This window comes from Agelaius phoeniceus, chromosome 9, assembly GCF_051311805.1.
Source record: "Agelaius phoeniceus isolate bAgePho1 chromosome 9, bAgePho1.hap1, whole genome shotgun sequence".
Lineage (NCBI taxonomy): Eukaryota > Metazoa > Chordata > Aves > Passeriformes > Icteridae > Agelaius > Agelaius phoeniceus.
The window spans coordinates 30,562,730-30,579,737 of record NC_135273.1 but is presented as its reverse complement, the minus strand read 5'-3'; the positions used below and the strand labels follow the sequence as shown (position 1 = coordinate 30,579,737).

The window sequence follows — 17,008 nt, the reverse complement described above, 5'->3', positions numbered from 1 at the left end:
ATTGAGACTAATTTGACACATTTCCTTTCTCTACTGCCTCTGTAATTAGCATCATTGCCATGCTGCAGCATTGCACTGTTCTTTTTTTTTTTTTTGCCTTACAGAAAACCCTTCAAATCTGTATTTCTTCCATTCCTCATAGCTAAATGCTTAGAAGGCAAAAAGAAATTAGCTTCTTTACTTTAGGAATCCCCATTCTCTTTTTTAATTGGAACTGCAAAGGGAAAACAATTAAATGATGCTGTGTTTAAAAAACTGTTTAAATTAAAATATGCAAAACATGTCAATCTTTCTATGAGAACCTGGAAAATATTTCTGAGATCTCACAGAATTCTGTGGTTAATTCAATGGCCAGAGGGGACTATGTAAGTTTGGCACAAAGCAGGGAAAGTGGATATTGTTGGAAGCATTGCCTAAACACCATTTATAATTACAGAACATTCATTATAAGCAATAAAGTTGCATGAAAGCAAGTTATACAGCTGGAAAAAAATGGAATTAACTACAACACTATGCCATGACTCAGACCATAGTATAGCACTTGAAGTATTTTCACTGAAAAAAAAGCGCTTCAGTGCTCTCTAGAAAGCCACATCTAGAAATGAAGGGAAACTCGATTTCTGGAGAGATCATAGAGCTCTGCAGGAAAACCAGGGCACTTGGCCAAAACCACGTGTGACAGATCCAAACATACACAGCATTTTCTACAAACCAACCATTCCCTGCCACCCCATTCCCAGCCTGGGCTCTGCCCCTACAGATCTCCATCAGCTCATCCCAGGGAAAGGCAGGTAAAAGGCAGCTCCACATGATTTATGGGGGTTGTGCACACAGTAAAGCTACTCTGGACATACCCAATTATGTAATTCCAGGTACCTGTTCTGAGGGAGTTCATCTCCAGCACCACTTCAGGCAATGGCAACACTACAGGGCTCAAAAAAAGGCATAAAGAGTTCACCCAGATTTTCACCCTGCCAGAGGGCAGGGCTGGGTGGGACATTGGGAATGAGGAATTGTTCCCTGGCAGGGTGGGCAGGCCCTGGCACAGGGTGCCCAGAGCAGCTGGGGCTGCCCCTGCATCCCTGGCAGTGCCCAAGGCCAGGCTGGAGCAGCCTGGGACAGTGGAAGGTGCCCCTGCCATGGCAGAGGGTGGGGTGGGATGACCTTTTAGGCCCTTTCAAACCAAACCATTCCATGATTCTGTGATTCTACAATTTTATATGACTGAAATTCTATACTTCTCGTAATACCAATTACTTCTTGGCAGTTATGGTTTCATTTCTATCATTAGGTACCCTGCTGGGTAGAAACTGCTCATCTTGATGTTTATAGTTTCCACTTAGTCCTTTCATTTTAAAGTCATACTGCTGGTTCAAAAATTTTGTTGTGCTTTTTTTCCCCCCAAGAGAAGTTTTTAATTAGAAAAAGCAACTTGGTACAGGACAAATTAGTCATTTAAGTCAAGTAAAGCTATTTATGTTTCATTTTTAAAGTAATGTATAGAGCAATACGTCAAGTCATACACACTCTGAAGGATTTGAACTCAGTATTGTACAAAAATTGTACAAATAAGATTATAATGACTATAATGCCAAGTTAAAGCCAAGCCTGGGAGTTCAATACAGAAATAAGGGAAAGCTGGAATCTAATGTAGCTCTTTCCCAAATCACCAATCTTTACTTGTGCACTGCTAACCAGTGGTGGCTCCTTTGTGTGTTCTCTTTTCCCTTTGAGCCTCTAGGTCCAAACCACAAAATCTGACATGCTCTGGGTGCTGTTGTACTTTTTATTGCACCACTCTGCTCTTGATTTTTAAAATGCTGAAACCATCTCCTTTTTTCCTTGCATTACCCCAGCAATTCCTCTGCAGGCTCCCACCCTGGAACAGACTGCAGTGCCCCTTTTGTCACTGAAATCCCCACAGCCTTTGCTTTATCCAAGAAAGCTTTTTGGTAAACATTTCAAAGAACAGCAGACGAAGACATCTGGAACATGGACTCCTCATGCTGTAAACAGACATTTTTTATTTCAAAGCTTTTTTTGTGTGTGTGTGTGGATTAAATAAAACACCTTCAAAAGTTGTTTTTCTTCCTAGGCTATTTAAAAAAAAAACCCCATAATTACTAATTAATCTATAGCATTTTGTGTCAAAGTAGATGCCAAGGAAGCAGTAACATTTAAATATGAAGCAGGCAGGAACTGGGAGGAAATGCTCCTTAATTCATAACCATTTGGGAGTTTTGCAGGATTACCAACAAGGGAGATGCAAACCCAGGTTTCCATGAACACGAACTGAAACAGCTCTCATGGTCCAGCACTACCACAGATGCACCTGACAGCAGGAAAATGAGCACTTAGCAGTTCCTAAGGGAAGGGAAAAGCACTTGGCCTCTTTCAGACCCCACAACAGCATTTCCTGGGGGGTTGTGTGGGAAACACTGCAGCATCCCTGCTGAGCAAACCAACACAGGATTTAGGGATTTATCTAAGGTCACGCTCCATCACCTCATGGGGCCTGTCCAAGGTCAGCTTCAGGGTGAGACACCATCAAAACTCATCCTCTTAGTCTGTTTTTAACCTTCAGGTGTATTTCTCTAAGTGCTACAATGGCAAGTCACTAGAAAAAGAGAATTTCAGGCAGAGAAACAACATTTATTCTGGCCCTTGAGTGACCATGAGGCTGGGTGCTGTGACCTGCATTAAATAAGATCACTGCCTGCACTGAGGTGTTGTACAGAACTGTCTGGACTTTATTTTCTTGGCTCTCTTAGACGTGGCTGGGTTAAATATGACAGAGAAAAAACCACCCTGCCAAGGGCCTTTGCAACAGCTTCCCTTAAGCAGCAACTCCTGGAAGTGCTGACAGAAAACTCAGTTAAAATCACAGAGCAGCTTCTCCAACTTGGGGAATGCAGGCTTTTAGTTTCCCTGGTTATACACAATATACGTGGGCATGTTAATAAAAGCTTTCAGGAGCAATAGAATGGTTTGTCTCTAAATGCTATAGTTTCTGACCTTTTAAACAATTGTAGCAATTTAGGTCAACTGTCAATCCATTGCTTTTCTACAAAGAGACACTAATAAATTTACTAAAATTAAATTTCTTTTACGTAAAGTATATTTGAGGAAAACAAACAGAATTGATTTCTGACTCACTTTTAATAAGTGCCTTCTGGAATCCAATTTCTGACACAAATTAATTCAAGTCTGAAAGTTAAATAAAAACAAATTAATTCAACTCTGAGAGCTTGAGCATCCTGAACTCACCACAGCCTCTTTATAAACCTAGATTTCAACATTATTTCTGACAATAATTTTAATAATTAGCAAGAGAGATCCATCACCATAACAAATTGCCAAATTACTGCACTGTGAGACGAAATGGAATGTGAAGAATCTCTTGTCCCATCAATCTTGTTCATCTGAAGTCTACCCTTTTTTGTTCCAAAAGTGTCTTGCTTACAAGAGGTTTTTTTAATTTATCTGTTTTTGTTTCTCTTTGTTGGCTGAAGTCAGGCTGTGCTTCCCATCACCAGCCTGTGTCTCCTGCAGGAATCCCACTCTCTGCTGAGCACCCTCCTCAAGCCCAGCTCCGGGCAGCAGTGCTGCTTACCAAGCTCAAACCACTCTGCCCCACACGAGCACTTGGACATCACCCCCTCAGAAAGGTTCATTTGTCATTCCCTCTGCTCCAGGTGCTGATCAGACCTTCAGCTTCTCCTGGGTTTGTAACCTGTGAAGCCTTGTCCCCAGTTTTGGGGTTCTAAGTGCTGGCACGGGTGCACACCTCCTCCCATCCCATTTATCTCCACAGATATTTTTATTTTTTCCCCTTTTTGCTGTGCCCCCAGGGCCATGCACAGCCTGTCACTGTGCCCACTCAGGGAGAGGATGAACTCAGATTAAGAGCTGATCAGACACTGCAGAGCAATACTTGACCAGTGCCTAGAGAGTGACATAGATCAACACAAAAAAAAGCATTTTACAAAGGTCTCAGTGAAGAAAACACCAACAGATTTAATAAACACACTGGACTTCAACACAACAAAACAGCCTTTGCTTTCTGCAGCAGTTGCTGGACTTGCAGAATTATTAAAAATACAGATTAGATTAATTATAGAGAGATCAGCAGAGTTAGGAAAGACTTTGCTGAAACATGTTAAAGCTAGCACTTAAGATAACTTTTTGTTAGTTTCTGTTACAGTATCAAAACAAACAAAAAAAAAAATCTGGTTTATGAAGTCCCTGCCTTCCCCACTCATTCCAGCTCTTAATCTACAGTTCAGGGCACTCCAGCTATGCTGAGAGTGACTTAGATCAACACAAAAAAGCATTTTCAAAGGTCTCACTGAAGAAAACACCAGCAGATTTAATAAACACACCAAACACATTGGACTTCAACACAATGAAACAGTCTTTGCTTTCTGCAGCAGTTGCTGGACTTGCAGAATTATTAAAAATACAGATTAGATAATTTATAGAGAGATCAGCAGAGTCAGTAAAGACTTTGCTGAAATATGTTCAAGTTAGCACTTAAGATAACTTTTTGTTAGTTTCTGTTATAGTATCAAAACCAAAAGAAAAAAAGTTTTGATTCCATAAATCTGGTTTATGAAGTCCCTGCCTTCCCCACTCATTCCAGCTCTTAATCTGTAGTTCAGGGCACTCCAACTGTGCTGAGATAATTTATTACAGGCCTGTGTTATAAATCAGCCAAAGAATAACTAAATCCAAGGGAGCAGATGCTATATCCAGCAGACTGGTAGATGGATAAGTCCAAACTAAATATGTTAGGGCAGCTATCTGAGAGTCAGTCAGCACAAACCACTGTGTCCTGCATTGTGCAAGGCTGTGAATCAGCCCCACAACATTGGAAATGTGGCTATCAGACACACCAGGAGCGCCTCTGGGCCCCAAACCACAAATCATGCTGGTGAGGGATGCAAAAAAAACCATACAGGGATGGGTGGTAGAGTCTCACATGGCTCTGAGCTGAGGCAAAAAACAATCTGCAATTTATAAAGCCAAATTGCCAGTCTTAGAACATATTAACTGCATAATGGCTTTTCCATACAAGGAACAACCCTGAAAATTTAATAAATCGATATTTACTTGATTTATATAGATTAAATCATGGTGAGTATTAGCCCAGCTGATGATAAACTGAATGGTTATGACTGCAAATGGTTGTAAGAGCCATTAAAACCATGTAGCAGACATTCAGTGCAGAAAGGTCTGCAGAACAGGCCTCAAACATCCCTACAATGGGGGGAAAAATGTTTTCCACATCTCCTTTGGGAGATCAGAACAGCTCCCAGGCATCAGCAGGTCCCAAGGCCCTGACATAACAAAAGCTTTTCAGATGAAATTTCCAGATAGGCCTAGGAAACAGAACAGTCCCCAGGCTACAGGGCAAGGGAAAAGCCCACGGGGTCATTGCCAAAGAGATGTGAGAGAAACACAACAGCGAGTGCAAGACCTGTTTCCTTGGTGGGCAGGAGGGTATCAGCAATTAAGAAAAACAGGAATAAAATAATATAAAATAAAAAACCACAACAGAGAGTCCAAGACCTGCTTCCTTTGTGGAGAGTTGGGTATCAGCAATTAAAAAAGACAGGAATAAAATAACATTATATATATATAAAATATAAAAATATATATTAAAAGATAGATAAAAATATAAAAATATATAAATATATAGACATATATTTTATATATTATCTATATTATATAACTGTATATTATATACAAAATAACATAACATAAAACAGGAATAAAATAACAAAATAAAAAAAACACAAGAGGAAGTGCAAGAGCTGCTTCCTTTGGGGGGAGTTGGGTATCAGCAAATCTAAAAAAAAAATAAGAATAAAAAAACATAAAATAAAAAATCCCAACAGTGAGTGCAAGACCCGTTCCTTTGTGGGCAGTTGGGTATCAGCAATTCAAAAAACAGGAATAAAATAATATAAAATAAAAAAATCCCAACAGTGAGTGCAAGACCTGCTTCCTTTGTGGGGAATTGGGTATCAGCAATTCAAAAAAACAGGAATAATATATTATATATATAAATAAAAAATATATTTTTATATATATATATAATATATTATATATATACACTATATATATATATTATATATTAAAAAACATAACATAAAACAGAAATAAAATAACATAAATTAAAAAAAAACACAACAAGAAGTGCAAGACCTGCTTCCTTTGTGGGGAGTTGGGTATCAGCAAAAAAAAAAAAAACAAAAAAACAAAAAAACCCAGGAATAAAATAATATAAAATAAAATAAACAGGAGAACATTGTTCCAGATGCAGTTAAGATCCAAGAAGCCTCAGATTCCTGCTCCCTGCTATCTTCAGCTATGGATAGTCACTAATTGCACCCCATTTACTATGGAATAGCCATCTGTGTCCTGGGAGTGGAGGAAAAGCTATCAAACCACAGCTTCAAATTCACATCAAAAAGATTTCTAAATTACATCAGGCTTTTTTAACACGTGTTTTTTACCTTTGATCAAGCACAGGAAAATCACCCTCATTTCTATGCATTTTGTGGGATGTCTTGCCTGTATTTGGCAGATGAGTTGGTTTTTTTTTCCTCTCTTCCTCTGGTGGTGCATCTGCCTTGGCTCCATCCTCCACTCCCACTGTAACTGAAGAAATCATTTTATTAGTCACTAATTGATTGTCATCCATGTTTGCTTTCAGATTGAATTCCCAAGCCATGCTGGCTGTCCCCAGTTTTAGACTGAGAACACTTGAGATCTTGTCTCAATTAGCCCAGCCCATAATCTGTCACATCTCTTGATTCCCAACCTGTAGGGTACCCAGCACAGCAACATGGCACTGTTGGGGTTTATTTCACAAATCTTCTCTCTCTGAATTAATTAATCACAAGACAGGATTCTCCATGACCATCTCAGGTTTCTGTGTGCACAACCAAGATGAAAATCCACATTTAAGCATTTTCATCCAACTCTTAGCACTGAAATTTACGGTCATTTCTCAGCATTAGCTAATAAGCCATTTCCACTCCTTTCATAAACACCAGCAGGCACTGGGGTTTGAAAGCATTGATAAAATGCCTTCATGCCATCCATCCTGCCCTGCACTGCTGTGGGTAGTTTTGGTATTCCCTTTACAACCTGTAAGGCTGTTTTTGGTGAGTGACCTTGGCCATCAGCAGCAGATGGGGACAAAATTAACTCGTGGGTCAAGTTAAAAGCATGGAGAACATTTACTGACCTCTTACCAAGGACTATCATGGGCAAAACTGACCTGGCTGGGTGAAAATTGGTTTATTTCTAATAGATACAGAGATCAAAGATGAGAGGCAAATCACCTGACCTGCCCCAGACTCCTCTCCCATCCCAACAATGCAGGGGTGGGGAATGGGGGCGATGGGCACCCCACAGCTGCCCCACTCTTTAGTTCTTTCCTCCCCACACCTTCCCCCTGCCCCACTGGGATGTCCCCACACCACAGAGGAGTCTGATGGAAGCCCCCAGTCCCCCACTGCCCCCAGGCACAGGCAGCCCAAAGAACACCTTGTTGTCATCTATATTGCAAGAGTTCTGTTATCATTATATTGCAAAGGTTCCATATTGCCAGAGCTTTGTACCTCCTTGATGCTTCTCATAGGCAGCTCCTCCAGGCACTGACTTGTCCTCATCCTTGCAGCAGCCAACTGGCTCCAGTTCCACCAATCCACTCTTTTATAGCACTCTTCTGATTGGCTACAGGTGTGGCCTGTTAACATCAGGCCTGCTCCTAAGCTTTACTAATTAGCTCAGCTGCAACTCTTTAGGGGGTAAGATTACACTCTATACCACCTTCATTTACCCATCCTGTATCCCCCTACAATTCCCCCTTTTTCTTTTAATTACAGAGTTGCAGCATTTATACAAGTACATATTCAAATATTATGACACATTCATATATTTCATTCAGAACTAAGAGTTATACAAGTGTTCAGACCATATCATAGTACAAATATATATTTCTAAATGTTAGTTCAGTTTTGCAGCTTTTCTCAGTTTACAAAGTACTTATCTTCAAAATCTTTTATACTCATATTTAACAAACATTAATAGCTGCAATTGATATATTTCCCCAAATCCATGGGGCCATATAGTATAGAATCCATGGGGTTATACAGTTTAGCATTTGAGTCCTTTTTTTTTTTTTCTCCTCCCAAATCACATCAGGGTCACCATTTGTTATTCATTTGTTCATTTACCCATACTGTATCCCCCTACACACCTTTATCTTAAAAGACATTTTTACAAGTCCTGTATTTATCCCACAGCTCTGGGAAGCATTTCAAGTCTGAGATACAGAGGAGATGTAATCAGGAGGGGTTTGAAACACTGAAGCACCTGGTCACTCTGTGAGTCCTGCACAGGACCAGACCTGTGAGTGCTGCTCTGCTCCTCCCTAGGCCAAGAGGAGAAATGAAAACACTCTGCTGTTCATCTCAGAAAGTGCACCAATAGCACCACAATCCATTTTTGGCTGTCCATGGCCCCAGGAGACAGCTATGGTCCCAGTGATGCCTCAGTCTCAGCAAATGCCACCACAGGAGCCCCTGGAGAAAGGGCAGGCTGCATTTGAAGAAACTGCAGTAACCACATCCCAGAGATACATTTTAAGAACCTTTTGCCTTTTTTATCAGCAAAAAAACCCAGAACTTGGTGCTTTGTGTATCACTTCATGCATTTCCTCATTAGTCATCCCTTAGGTTCCTCTGAGCATGAGCTGATGTCTGTGTGTTTTCCCCAAAAAGCATTTTCATTTCAGCCAGCAGTGATATGAGTGGTACTCACAGGACCAGGCTGTGGCTGCTCCAGGTGTTTGCTGTGCAGGATGACTCTCAGAGGGACTGCTGGTCTCAAGGTGGGCAGCTGAGTGACCCCTCTCAATGACCTGCAAACCAGACCACTCCTGTGAGGTGGTGCCAATGAAACCACTCCTGTCAGGGGTGGAACTGCCTGATCTTTGAGGTCCTTTCCAACCCAAACTATTCTATGATAGTGCACAGAAATCCCAAGGGCAAGCAGAGCCTGTTGTGGTGGGGGAAAAGCAGTGCTCCAGGCTTAGCTGGTGAGAGCCACTGCAGCTCCAGGGTAACTTCAGTCCTGTTTGTGTGGTGGTGTTCACAGGGGTCCCAGGAAGAGGGAAGAGATGAGGATCTGACTCCATGTTTCAGAAAGCTGATTTATTATTTTATGATGTATATTACATTGAAACTATACTAAAAGAATAGAAGGAAGGATTTCATCAGAACACTAGCAAGGAAAGGAAAGAATGGAATGATAATAAAATCTTGTGACTGACCAGACAGTCCAGACAGCTGGGCTGTGATTGGCCATTAATTAGAAACAACCTCATGAGACCAATCACAGATCCACCTGTTGCATTCCACAGCAGCAGAGAATTATTGTTTACACTTTGTCCCTGAGGCCTCTCAGCTTCTCAGGAGAAAAAATCCCAAGGAAAGGATTTCTCATAAAATGTGTCTGTGACACTCTTTGGGACATTTGCAGTTGGGGCAGGGCCTCTGTGCAAGGAAAGAGCATCAGGCAGCCAACCTTGACAGGGAAAAATACTGTCATACCTTTTGAAGGTCTTTTCCCCTCAACTAAATATTACATGTGTGCAATGCTTTGTAAGATTAGCTCTGTCCATGTTCCAGAGCAGTTTTTAAAGTAGAGGCTTTGGGTACTTGTTCCTTTCCAGTAAACTGTACACAGGACACTGATTTAATACCAACTGAGCAGAAGACCAGGTTTAGCACTCAGTTTTTACCCAGCCTTCCTCCTGCAGGAGGAGAGCCCCAGAAGATGCTGTGATGGCAATCCAGGCACACCAGCTACAACACAACTCTGAACTGGAAAAAGCTTTGAAATGAATTAAAATCATCCTTCAAGTAAGATGCCCAAAGTACCACTACAGCCTTGTTAACTCCAGTGCCAGGTTTCATTAGGCTACAAACTAAGACAATTGTGATCCTTCAAAAGCAGAGACAACTCACTGAACAGCAGTGGAAGGAGTTTGCTGGGCAATCTCCCCTCAACTGACTCTATCTTTGCATCATGGGGTCTTTAATCCAGGCCCCCTCCCTTCTCAGCAACCTCAGTAGCCTTTCTGTGCTGAAGCACACAGCCTGGGCCCACCAAATCTGATTTTCTACCTTCTCTGAGGTCTGGCTTGCATGGCTGTTCCTGCTTTCCTCCAAGGTCACCACTGTAGCACTGCCATTGGCTTCCCCGTTGCTCAGACACCAAGGTGTCCTTTGCACACACCTGGAGGGCTTGCAGAGGGTTTTACCTGGAAGAAGGGAGAGAAGGAGATGGCAGGGAGTGCCCAGGGTGTCAAACCCCAGAGCTGGTTCTGCTGGCTGTCAGGGATCAGGGCATTAGCTCCACTGGAAGGGAAATAAATCACATAATATCAGACCCATGAATTCCTGGAAGAGGTTGTAAGGGAGGTTCTGGAGTTCCCTTCCACAGGAGGAACAGGTCAATAAAGTCAAATATCTCTCTTTGATTTTGGCTTGCTGTACAGAGCAGCAGATCTTTCCTTGAGATGTGTCTTCCTACAGTTCTAAATGCATCTAAGTTTTATTTATTTACCTGTGTTACCAAGCTAACCAAGTATCAACTTCTAACATGTGAATCTTGTCTTCATTTGAATGTGTTTTCATCTAGCATTTCCATCTACATTTTCATTTCTAAATTCAAGCAAAACAGTCAGCAGTAGGAATGGAGTTCAATAAAAAAGCTCCTGCTTGCTTCACTGATTTTTCTCCTCAGCAGTGTTTCCTCAAGGATATGGTAAATGCAATAATTAAATAATTAACCATTCTAAGACAATTTTCTGCTTAAATGACCATGCGTTATATGTAACAGTCTTCTGTGTTTGCTTAGAGGTGAAATGTAAATCTAGAGAGAAAAACATCTCAAAAGAACATAATTATGTTCTGACATAATTAGTACCATCCTATGGATCTTGTAGCCTCGTGAAGGGTTTTACAAAAAAGGGTAGAGGAATGTTAGTCTGAAATTTCTTTTTTAAAGGCTCATTCAACCAGGCAACATCACCAGCTTCTATAGACCAGTTTTGCTCAGCAGACATCAATGGAAACATATCTGCTCTGTTCCTAAAATGAAAGAAGGGATAACTCCAAGAACCTACAGCACCTTCTATTTGAAGTGAAATGTCAACTCTCCCATTAACTTCACAAAATCCCTTCAAAAGTTAATTCAAATTTAACAGGATTGTAATATTCATTCCAGGGCTTATTAGGAAAATTTCACTAACGGTATTAGTGATATTGACATCTGAAATTCAACTTAAAATTTTGTTAGCTCAGCTTAAATAAAATTAGGGTTTGTGGTCAGTTCTGGGAAGGTCTTGGATATTTTCTAAACAGATCCTTCCAGATGAATTTTGTAAATACAAAAAGTCACTGGGATTAAAACCCACCAGGAAAAAAAAAAGGTTTGGGTATTACCTTTAAATAGAGATCACTTCCTCCAAAGGCCTCAGAAGATAGAAAAAGTCAGGAGAAATTTCATTTAATGACCTCTGTTCCAGTATATGTGAATTTAGATATAGACCTTCCCATTTACTCGAATCAATCATTCCATAGTTATTACATTTTTAGGTTATACAAACAGAGAAAAATCAAAGAGCAGAGTTCTTTGTCCCTAACAACAACAGCAAAACCACCACAAAACCCCCAAAGTGCCACAATCTCCCAAATTATCACCAGCTGCAAATAAAAACTTCCCCAATGTGCTTTTCACCATTTGTTCTGTATCCTTTGCATATTCAGTTTGCAGCCATTTCTCAATCTCACAGGCTATTATGATCTACTTTCCATTCTGTATCACCATGGATATCTTATGATCACAAATTATGCTGCCATATCATTAACATTACATGTTCCAATACAGTAAAACTACCTCATCTTTAATCTCTACTTTTTAATCAGCAAACAAGGTCAGCTTGGCCTTCTGGGGTACCCAAAGCCCTCCTGTATTCGCTTGCATCACACAAGAAGTCTAATTTTTTGCTTCTGAAAATCCAAAACTTCTCCATGGGTTCACTGAGTGGATCCCTGTGCTCAGTGCAACACTTAAACTGGCTGCAGCTTTAGAGTCCATTTTGTTTTCAGCACCATTATTCCTCTCTTAGATGAAAAGTTGTTTGCTAAAGCAAATGAGACAATTCTGTTGGTGACATCCTAATTCTAGGTTTGTTTTATCTTTCTGATTGCAGGGGTGCAGGGTGGGATAATTCTGCTGGTTCAAGCACCATGAAGCACTTTCCATCATCAAGCAACAAGTCTTGGCTAGGAAAAAAAAAGATCTTTTTGAACATGCTGCACATAATTATTTCACTGCCAGATACAAGGACTTCATGTTCTTCTAATTTTTTTTTTTTTCTTAAGTTGTGGAGTGCTGGTATTTGTCAGCCACAAGCAAATGGAGGTGGTACAACTGAAAAGGCACATCTGCTCTTACTAAGTGTAGCAAGAAAGACCAACACTTATTAGGTCTGATTTTTTTAAGCTGATATTTGTAAAACCAAGAAAGTTTTGCAAGATAGGAACTCCTAAGTGTTGGAGTCCTTTAAAATATCCCTCAAAAGGCTGTTCTGGGATCCCAGAGCCCCAAGGTAGAGAAATGGTCACAAGGTTTCCTAGGACATCCAGCCTTAATGGAGTCAACATCAGTTGGAAAAAATGGGTATTTTCACCATCTTTCTGTTTAAAAGGCTCTTTTCTCACCCTACAATCACATCACCAGTTAAGCTGATGAGGTCTGACCACACATCCTCACATCTTCGGTCCTGTTTGACAAAGCTCCTGAGATTCATCTACATTTTTTAGGTTTGGATATCATGAGTGATTCACAGTCATCATGCATTACAACTCCTTCATTTGAATTCTGCTCCTCCTCCTCCAACACTCATGATTCCACCTGAAATTGTTTTTATTCCCTAAATGAGCACCCTTGAATTGTGTACTACTGCACTACATCCTATTTAAATTATTCCAGCCATTCATTCCTTTTGAACAATTTTCTTCTCAGAAAAGCACAGAAAAACATGAAAAGAAATCCCTGATTGCCCATTACAGTCGTTCATAATATTATGATGCAAGGTTGGTCAGCCAGAAATTAAATCTGTGCTGAATTTTAGGACCATGGAATGTTTTGGGTTGGAATGGCCTTAAAGCCACCCAGTGCCACCCCTGCCATGGGCAGGGACACCTTCCACTGTCCCAGGCTGCTCCAAGTCCTGATGTCCAGCCTGGCCTTGGGCACTGCCAGGGATCCAGGGGCAGCCCCAGCTGCTCTGGGCACCCTCCCAGGGAAAAATTCCTTCCCAAAATCCCATCTGACAGTGGGAAGCCATTCCCCTTGTCCTGCCACTCCATTTCCTAATGAACAATCCTTCTCCAGCTTCCCTGTACCCCTTCAGATCCTGGGAGGTGCTGTGAGGTCTCCACACACCCCTCTCTCCTCCAGGCTGAATTCTGTCTCAGTTTCTGTTTATCTCAGGTTTTTTAGTGTCCTCCCCAGCAGGGCGTGGATGATGATTGAGGGTGCAATCAAATGCAATTGCAAATTCCTGATGGGCCAGAAATTCTTTCTTTACTCACGCTTAGAAATGGCAGAACACCGTGAGATATTTGCAGCCTGAAGGGAGATTTTTGGAAGAACGATATTGTCAATCCAAAGTGGAAGATCCACCCCTGCCTTAATTACAACATCATTACTTGAATGCCACACTTGGCTGGGTTGTGTCACCAAGCCATGCTTCAAGCCTGGGGAGCAGCAGATTCAGGGTGAGTACAGAATGCTGGGACTTTCCTTCAGCATTCTGTGCTTGAACAAAAATTAAAAGGTCACCTCTTCAGCTTCTCTGGGGAAAGACTGATCACAGCACAACTCAGGGCATCCTGGAACAAATAGGAGCAACTTGATGTTGACAAGTTCATTTATCTTTTGGCAAATTCTACCAAGGAAAATATACCAATAAAGGAGATTGTTCATTTAAAGAAAGGCTACATGTTTTGTTTTACAGCCAGAATGTGTTTTGTTCATACCCACTGACAGCAAAGAATTTAAATGCCAAAGAATTTAAATGTTCAATTTTAGCTGTGAAAAATAAAGCTACATCACTTGGGAATCTGAAAACAGCATTTCTTGTTTGGCATTGGGTTTGGAGAGAAAACAATGAACCTTTGACAACTTCATGGCAAACCCCAAGTCCTGCCAGGGTTAGGACTGATATCAGGGATAGATTCAGTCATAAAGACAAATAATTTTGTGGTTTGGAATTCCTTGGTTAAATCCTGTTCACTTTTCCCTTGGATTTGCTCTGGAGCATGAAGTGTCATTATCCCAGAGTCATGTAAAAAGAACAATATTTCTTATAACTCCAGATAAAAGCATTTTCTTAGCAATTATAACAAAAATAGCTGGATGTGTTCCCAACAAGATTCATGACTGGGATTTGTATCTGTTTATCACTGAAAAAGAAAACAACTCACAAACAAATTAAAATTATACAGACTAACACTGTATGTTCCCAGGTTACAGTAACTGCTTTTTAGCTGTAGTCTGACTGTAAAATATCTGTGACTCTTAAAAAGAAATTATTTAGTAATCCTTAAAACTCTTTAAAATGCCCCTTTTTGGCAATTTTCTTTTCTCTTTCTGCTGCACGTACAAGTTTGTTCCAAAAATGAATGCCTGTCAAAAAGAACACAAATGCTAAGCAGGCTTGGAAGGACTCAAAAGAGCCTGTTTTGCTGAAGAAAAAGAAATATCCGTTCCATTGGCAAGTCAGACTTTGTGGAGGAACTGGAATATCGAGCTATCTGACTAACAGAAAGGAAGATGGATGACTCCTCCTGAATTAGATGCTTGAAACCTACTTCTGCTCAAAAGGGAATATAATCAATTTGGGAAAGAGTTGCCTCCAACACCGGGAACGCTTTATCATAAATAGTAGATTGCATTTGAACTTTACTTGAGTGTTTTAAAGGTATTATTAGAGCTTAACCTTCACAATGAATAACAGTTTATTTGCGCAGTTACTCTGGGAAACAGGTTGAGGTACATACTTTGAATAATATTCTACCCTGTCCTTTACACCCCACTTCTTCTATTTATTATTAGCTGGGTTTATTACTCATTTAATTTGTCCCTCTTTGTGTCCAGAGGCAGCAGGGTGTCAGCTGAAGGGCATGGAGCAAACACAAGCTCAGATCTCCCTCTGCAGATGAGGAGCTCCAGAGGGACCATCAGGGAAGGACTTGCTGAGTTCCCAACCTTCCCCTGCTCATCCAGAGCCTCCAGGAGGGAACCCAGGTGCTCCAGGGAGTGGCCTTAAAGGTCACACCCTGAGAGAAGGTGTTGTGAAAATTTTACTGATTTTTTTTCTGTATTTCAGAAAATTATTCCACCAGAAGATGAGATGCAGGGATCACAGGTTGTTATTCTTATTTAAGTTCTGGCAGAACTTCCATTGCTCTACAAACTGTTCTGGAATGGGATCATTCATCCCAACTCTCCAGCTGGTGACTCCAACTGAGGTTCTGAGGGCTCACGACTCCCACTCTGTAAATTCAATTAAGATCTGGCACTAAGCAGTTTCAGAAGAAAACCTATCCAGGATATCAGATCCAAAGGGAAATCCCAGCCATGAGGTCACAGGCAGCCCAGAACACTCTGCAGCTATTTGTAATTTTTTTTTCACATATTTCAGCTGAAATTTTACTGAATTATTTCCTGTATTTCAGATGTAACACTGGCCAGAAGGTGAGATGCAGGAATCCCAGGTTGTTACTCTTACTTAAGTTCTGGCAGAACTTACACTGCTCTACAAACATCCAACTTGAAAAATTCCATGTAATTTACAATCATTATTCACCCACACATGGATTTTTTCCTACTGTTGATGGGGTTTTTAATAGAATTAAAGTTACCTAATAATTTAATTGCCAAAAATCAAAATCCATCTGTATTTTGATGCCATTTAAATGTCTCTACGAAGAATCCAGCTCTGGATTTCACTCCTATAAGGTCTACATCTCATTTGCTAACAAAATTAAGTGTAGGAAATAAATCTGGATGTTCACTTCCTTTTTCAACTTGGCATGGGTGCATATATCAGCTTCCAAGACCTGTGCCTTAGTTCTTTGTTTCAGAAACAGAGATCTAGATCAGAAGCTTCAGCTTTCTTACAGAGCAACAAATATTAAACTAATAAAAATTATTAATTTTTGTGATATTTTCCCATTGTGCTTAAATATCTTCATGCTCAGTACAAGTCATATTTAAATTAGTTTAAGCACAATTATGTTTAATCCCTGTGGAAGTAGCACTGGTGTAAAATCAATGACAGGAATAAGTCACTGAAAAAAATGAAGAGTTAAGACAAGAGAGACAAATTTCAAGGAGTGTTTCTGTTCACTAAATGCTCCAAAATACTTCACTAAAATATGCATCAGAAAACAAGGAATTTCTGTAATATTAAAATATGGTGCAATTTCTAGGGCTGCTGAAAGTCAGAGCATTATTTTATATTTAAAATACAATCCATTTGCACTGAAACAATACATTTGTAAAATCCATGGTTTTCATACCATAGCTTTTCACTTTGATGCAGAGCTCCTCCAGCCTAACAGCATTTGCATCTTTTTCTGGTTTTTCACATCCACAAATTCAATGTTCAAGCTCTTAATTCATTTCTGGGGAAAAAAAAAAAAAAGGAAAAAAGCAACACAGTGTGAGAAATACCAACTAGAGGGAGAGGCATGATCCATTGAATTTCTTGGGGATTTTTGCCCCACTTCACTGTAGACCTTTCAAGGGTCCTTGGGAATATTTCATATTTCACATGTCTCTTCCTCTGAGCATATTCTCCTAAATTTCATTTCAGTGTGCAGCCACCAGGTAAGAGCTGTTCAGGCAG

General features: G+C 40.4%; 1 long non-coding RNA gene across 1 annotated transcript; it reads right to left on the bottom strand.

Moving 5' to 3' along the window:
* Positions 1-6,540: 6,540 nt before the first annotated feature.
* On the bottom strand, positions 6,541-16,774 carry LOC143694744 (uncharacterized). The gene is made up of 4 exons (XR_013183398.1): positions 16,680-16,774; positions 10,206-10,342; positions 8,839-8,938; positions 6,541-6,666 (listed from the first exon to the last, which is right to left on the bottom strand). It is a non-coding gene; the product is annotated as an uncharacterized LOC143694744 (long non-coding RNA).
* Positions 16,775-17,008: the final 234 nt, after the last annotated feature.